This window comes from Arachis ipaensis, chromosome B08 (assembly GCF_000816755.2).
Source record: "Arachis ipaensis cultivar K30076 chromosome B08, Araip1.1, whole genome shotgun sequence".
Taxonomy (NCBI): domain Eukaryota; kingdom Viridiplantae; phylum Streptophyta; class Magnoliopsida; order Fabales; family Fabaceae; genus Arachis; species Arachis ipaensis.
Window position 1 is genome coordinate 3491570 of NC_029792.2, and position 6564 is coordinate 3498133.

A 6564-nucleotide genomic window follows, 5' to 3' on the forward strand; every position below is an offset into this window, starting at 1 on the left:
CTAAGATATCTAAGATATGGTACTTCAGGACTAAGGATATCTTCATTTTCTTCTTTAGGACGGAATTGATCCTTTTTCACATCCAAAGATCTTACGATCATTGGAGTACTTAATGGATGTGACTTATTCATATAAAATCTCTTCAAGATCTTCTATGTATATGTTGCTTGATGAATAAAGATCCCACTTTTTATATGCTCGATCTGCAGGCCGAGACAAAACTTAGTCTTTCCAAGATCTTTCATCTCAAACTCTTCTTTTAGAGTTTTTATAATTGTTGGAATCTCTTCAGGAGTCCCAATGATATTTAAATCATCAACGTACACAGCAATAAAAATGAATCCAGATGCAGTTTTCTTTATGAAAATACAGGGGCAGATATCATCATTCTTGAATTCGTTTTTGGCCAGATACTCAGTAAGACGATTATACCACATTCGTCCAGATTGCTTCAGACCATATAAAGATCTTTGCAATTTGACTGAGTATAACCCTTGCGAATATTCATTGGATGGTTTAGATATCTTTAGTCCTTCAAGGACTTTCATATAGATATCCCGATCTAATGAGCCGTATAAATAGGCTGTTACCACATCCATTAAATGCATATGTAGCTTATGATATGCAGATAAACTGACCAAATAACGCAATGTTATCGCATCCACTACAGGGGAATACGTTTCTTCATAATCTATATCGGGCCTTTGTGAAAAACCTTGTGCCGCAAGTCGGGCTTTATAGTGCACAACTTCATTTTTCTCATTTCGTTTTCTCACAAATACCCACCTATATCCAACAGGTTTTACATCTTCTGGTGTATGGACTACAGGTCCAAAGACTTCACGTTTTGCAAGTGAGTCTAATTCAGCCTTCATGGCTTCTTCCCGTTTTGGCCAATCATTCCTTTGTCGACATTCTTCGACTGATCTTGGCTCAAGATCCTTACTTTCATGCATGATATTTAATGCCACATTATATGCAAATATTTCATTGACAATTGTCTTATTTCGGTCCCATTTCTCTCCTGTAAAGACATAATTTATCGAGATCTCGTCATTTTCACAATTTTCAGGTACCTGAACGTCTTCTGGCGTTATATCAGAATTTTGGACAAATACAGGTGTCTCTACTATGTCTTTTCCAACAGGAATATTATTTACCTCTTTTCTCTTTCGAGGATTTTTGTCTTTGGAATCGACAGGCCTGCCACACTTCTGGCGTGTATTTGCTTTAGTGGCTACCTGTCCTACAGGGACATCAATTCGAATTGGGGCATTTTCTGCCCTGCCACGCTTCTGGCGTGAATTTGTTTCAGTGGCTACTTGTCCTACTGGGACATCAATTTGAATTGGGGCATTTTCCGTTGGTATATAAGATTTGGTTATTCTCTTTGTATCGGAAAATACATCAGGCAATTCATTTGCTATTCTTTGCAAATGTATAATCTTTTGAACTTCTAGTTCACATTGCCTTGATCGAGGATCTAAATGCATCAAGGATGATGCATTCCAATTAAGTTCCTTTTCAGGAAGCTTATTCTCTTCCCCTAATATTGGAAATTTTGATTCATCAAAATGACAATCCGCAAACCGGGCTTTAAATACATCTCCGTTTTGTATCTCAAGATACCTCACTATAGAGGGAGAATCATATCCAACATATATCCCCAATTTTCTTTGGAGTCCCATCTTGGTGCGATTAGGTGGTGCAATTGGAACATATATCGCACACCCAAATATTCTTAAATGGGAGACATTTGGCTGCTGGCCAAAAGCTAATTGCATAGGAGAGAACTGATGGTAACTCGTTGGCCTCAAACGAATAAGTGCTGCGGTATGTAAAATAGCATGCCCCCAAACCGAGGTTGGAAGATTTGTTCTTATAAGCAAGGGTCTAGCAATTAATTGGAGGCGCTTAATAAGTGATTCTGCTAACCCATTTTGTGTGTGAACATAAGCTACTGGATGTTCAACACTTATTCCATTAGCCATACAATAAGCATCAAAAGCTTGGGAAGTAAATTCACCAGCATTATCAAGACGAATTGCTTTGATTGGATTTTCTGGAAATTGTGCTTTTAATCGAATAATTTGAGCCAGTAATCTCGCAAACGCCTGGTTGCGAGATAATAATAAGCACACATGTGACCATATCGAAGATGCGTCTATCAGGATCATAAAATATCTAAAAGATCCACATGGTGGATGAATAGGTCGACATATATCACCTTGAATCCTTTCTAGGAATTCAGGAGACTCAAATCCAATCTTTACTGGTGATGGCCTTAAAATTAACTTTTCCTGAGAACATGCAGCACAACAAAACTCACTAGTTTTAAGAATCTTCTGGTTCTTTAGTGAATGTCCATGAGAGTTTTCAATAATTCTCCTAATCATGGTTGTTCCCGGATGACCCAATCTATCATGCCAAGTTATGAATTCATTTGGGCTAGTAAACTTCTGGTTTACAATGGCATGTGATTCAATTGCATTAATCTTGGTATAATACAACCCAGATGAAAGTGAGGATAATTTTTCTAATATAACTTTCTTATTTGAATCATGAGTTGTGATACATAAATACTCATGATTTCCCTCATTCATTGTCTCAACATGATATCCATTTCGGCGAATATCTTTGAAACTCAACAAGTTCCTCAGGGACTTGGTAGATAATAGTGCATTATTTATTACAAATTTTGTTCCTCCAGGAAACAAAATTATAGCTCTTTCGGAGCCTTCTATCACATTTCTTGAGCCAATGATAGTATTAACACATTCTTCTTTTGGCACAAGATGGGTAAAATATGTCACTTTTGAGAATAGTGTGCGAACTTGCACTATCCGCAAGGCATACATCTTCATTACATATCCTTGCCATTTTCTTCAAAGACAAATAATAATAAAATGAGTAGTATGCACAGTTAAATTGAATACTTGATCGGAATTATTTTTCTAAGAAACACTGCACATAATGTCATATACTAAAATTTTATTTTAAAACTTGACACATTTAATGATTTCAAAATTCATAAACATTAATATTTCATTATTTATATACATCACATTTGAAACTTAAATACATAGGAAATAAAACTTAATAATAAGTTCTTTACATTATTTATTTACACAGATACTTCACAATCCCACATATTAAACTATTCCATTATTGATCAAATGACCAATATTTCCTTCAGGATCCTCAAAGAAATCAGATACATCATAATGAGTGGTGGAATTTTCAGCATCATTTGAAACGAAATTTGACTCTTTTCCCTTGTCGTCCTTTTTCAAAGATGCCTGGTAAAGATCGACTAGGTGCCTTGGGGTACGATAGGTACGTGACCAATGGCCCTTTCTACCACAACGGAAACACTTATCCTCTATTGATTTACTCTGCCCGATATTTCTTTCTTTATCCCACTTCTGGTGAGATCCTTTCTTTTGAATATAATTTTTTTTCCTTCCATAATTTTTCTTGTTATTAAAACCTTGCCATTTATCTCTTCTGGGGTAATTTGACGCATTTACTTCAGGAAATGGGGCGGCGCCATCTGGGCGCGCTTCATGATTTTTCAAGAGCAACTCATTGTTGCGTTCAGCAACAAGAAGGCAAGAAATTAACTCAGAATATTTTTTAAATCCTTTTTCTCGATACTGCTGCTGCAGGAGCACATTCGAGGCATGGAAGGTTGAGAAAGTTTTCTCCAACATATCATGATCAGTTATCTTTTCCCCATATAATTTCATTCGTGAGGTGATACGAAACATTGCAAAATTATATTCATTTATGGATTTAAAATCTTGTAAACGCAAGTGCGTCCATTCATATCGATAATAAGAATGATTAATATATATATTAATATTATTATTATAGCTTAAGACTACAGAAAGAGAAAGAATTTATATTATAATGTAAAGAGAGAGAGAAATATTTTTGCTTTATTGCTTGTGTGTAACATCAACGGAGGTTAACCTCCTATTTATAAGCATATAGAAAAGATATTTTCCTCCTTCATTAATTTCATTCTCTCTTGAGAATGCAAGTCTCATATAGGAAATGGGCATCCACGTCCCATTCCTATCACAACATTATACACTAATGTTACTTGAATTCCATTTTCAGTTTATCTGAATTGTTCTTGAAAACTTGGGTGTTAAGAAATTAAACACAAGTACTCACATTGTAAAGTTATAAATAAAAGTTTAATTTTGATATACAGACAATATTAAATATTTGAGAAAAGGACAATTTAGTCCCTGACCTTTTAACCCGAGGACATTTTCGTCCCTGAGCATTGGAAAATACATTTAAATCCCTGACGTTCCTTAAAATAAGACTTGTGGTGAATCTTCCCAATGGTACTAGTGTGTTCCAGAAGGCTTTGTTCACTGGTGGAGTTGTGTCTTCCAGTTATGCTGAGGAGGTTCTGTGGGAGACTGTGACTGGTGCCAGTGGAAGTGTTGTTCAAAGGTGTGTTGGGATTGTTGCAGACAAGTTCAAGGCCAAGGCTTTGAGGAACTTGGAGGCTCATAACTATTGGATGGTAAATACTTCTGGTCAGCTTCAGGGGTTCATTAGTTTAATCAAGGATTTTAACAACGAGGGCTTTTGGAATGAGTTAGAAGCCGTTTATTCCATTGTGAAGGTCATAAGAGGAATGATTCAGGACATTGAAGCTGAGCGACCACTGATTGGTAGATGCTTGCCTCTTTGGGAGGAGTTGAGAACCAAGGTGAAAGAATGGTGTTCCAAGTACAACATTGCGGAAGGTCCTGTAGAGAAACTAATGTGTCCAGAGACTAATGTGTCAAGAGCAGAACGACGTCGTTTTGTGTTAGAGGGACTAATGTGTCCCGTTTTCAAAACATCCATCCCACTTATTTGCCACGTGGGAACACCGATGAGCCAGGTCAGCATAGGGGAAGCCAACTCAGCATTTTCCGTCCGCTCTGAGGGTGGCTCATGGATGAAGGGACGGATCGGTCTTATTTTAAGGAACGTCAGGGATTTAAATGTATTTTCCAATGCTCAGAGACGAAAATGTCCTCGGATTAAAAGGTCAGGGACTAAATTGTTCTTTTCTCTAAATATTTTATATAATCATCTAATCACATAAATTTTTTAAAATGATCATTCATTTAATCAATATGAAAATTAATTATTTTGCTTTATATAATGTATCATATTCATATATGCATTAAGCACTCCGGGCCACCATGTGGATCCTAGACTAATATAAGGCTGTTATTATAAGTGCATTCTGAAAAGCCCATAAAAGATTATTTCTCCTTCAAAGATCAAACAATATATGATTAATGAGAGAAAAAAAAAAAGCATTAATTTCTTGAAGGGTGAAATTTGTGAAATTTGACAAGAAATTCAATTAACAATTCAACAGGTATTTTTAAAAAATGGTATAATATTCAACTTTTTATTACAATAATTAAAAAATTAAAATAAACACATTTAAATAAATTTAGTGTCTTTTTAAAATTGAATACACATCTAAAATATAAACTAAATAAAATTAAAATTTAAAATTTTTGTTTTAATTTTATTATTTTTAATTATTAACAGATTATCATTTAAATACACTTTTAAAAATATGAATTCATCAAAATTGAAAATTGAAGATTACAATAATTAAAAAATTAAAATAAACACATTTAAATAAATTTAGTGTCTTTTTAAAATTGAATACACATCTAAAATATAAACTAAATAAAATTAAAATTTAAAATTTTTGTTTTAATTTTATTATTTTTAATTATTAACAGATTATCATTTAAATACACTTCTAAAAATATGAATTCAGCAAAATTGAAAATTTTAATTCGTCTGTGTGATTATTCGTCTGCGCCGCTGTCCTCCTCGGCGCCGCCGCTGTCCTCCCGGGCGCCATTCTTCCGCTTCGCCGTTCTTCTGCAACGCCGTCGTCCGCCTCGCTCGTCCTTGGCATCGCCTTCCTCCTCGCTGTTCAGTCCGCAATCTCACTTCGTCCTACTCCTCGTCGCGTTAGTCCTCATCAGCGTCGCTAATCCTTTTTCGTCGGAAGTGGACCTCAGGTATTTTGGATGTATTTAAGAAAAAGTAATTCATAGTTAACCGTATGTATCTGTTTGGTTATTCAATCACATTGATTTTGTATGCCATGTACATCCTAATTTGCATTGGAGAATGATTTAGGTAGAAGAACAACTTAAAGAATCACAATCCTCAAATTGTCAACACTGTTATATATGCAATTACGACCACTGCAAAAGTTTAAATTTTTTATTTATGATTTTAAATGTGTTTTAAAAATATTTTGTGAATTACTTCATAATTTTAGATGTGTTATTTTTTAATGTTTAAATTTAAATTTCAGATTTATAATTTTGGATGTGTTTTAAAACTATTTTTTATATAAGTTAATAATTTTAGATGTGTTACAATTGAAAAAGAAATTACTGCCACTATAAAAAAGAAGCGAAAAACAAGATAGAAGAATAGAAGAAATAAGAAAATCGTGTTATAGAGAGAGAAAAAATATAAAAAAAGAAAACAACTAATTACAAAGTG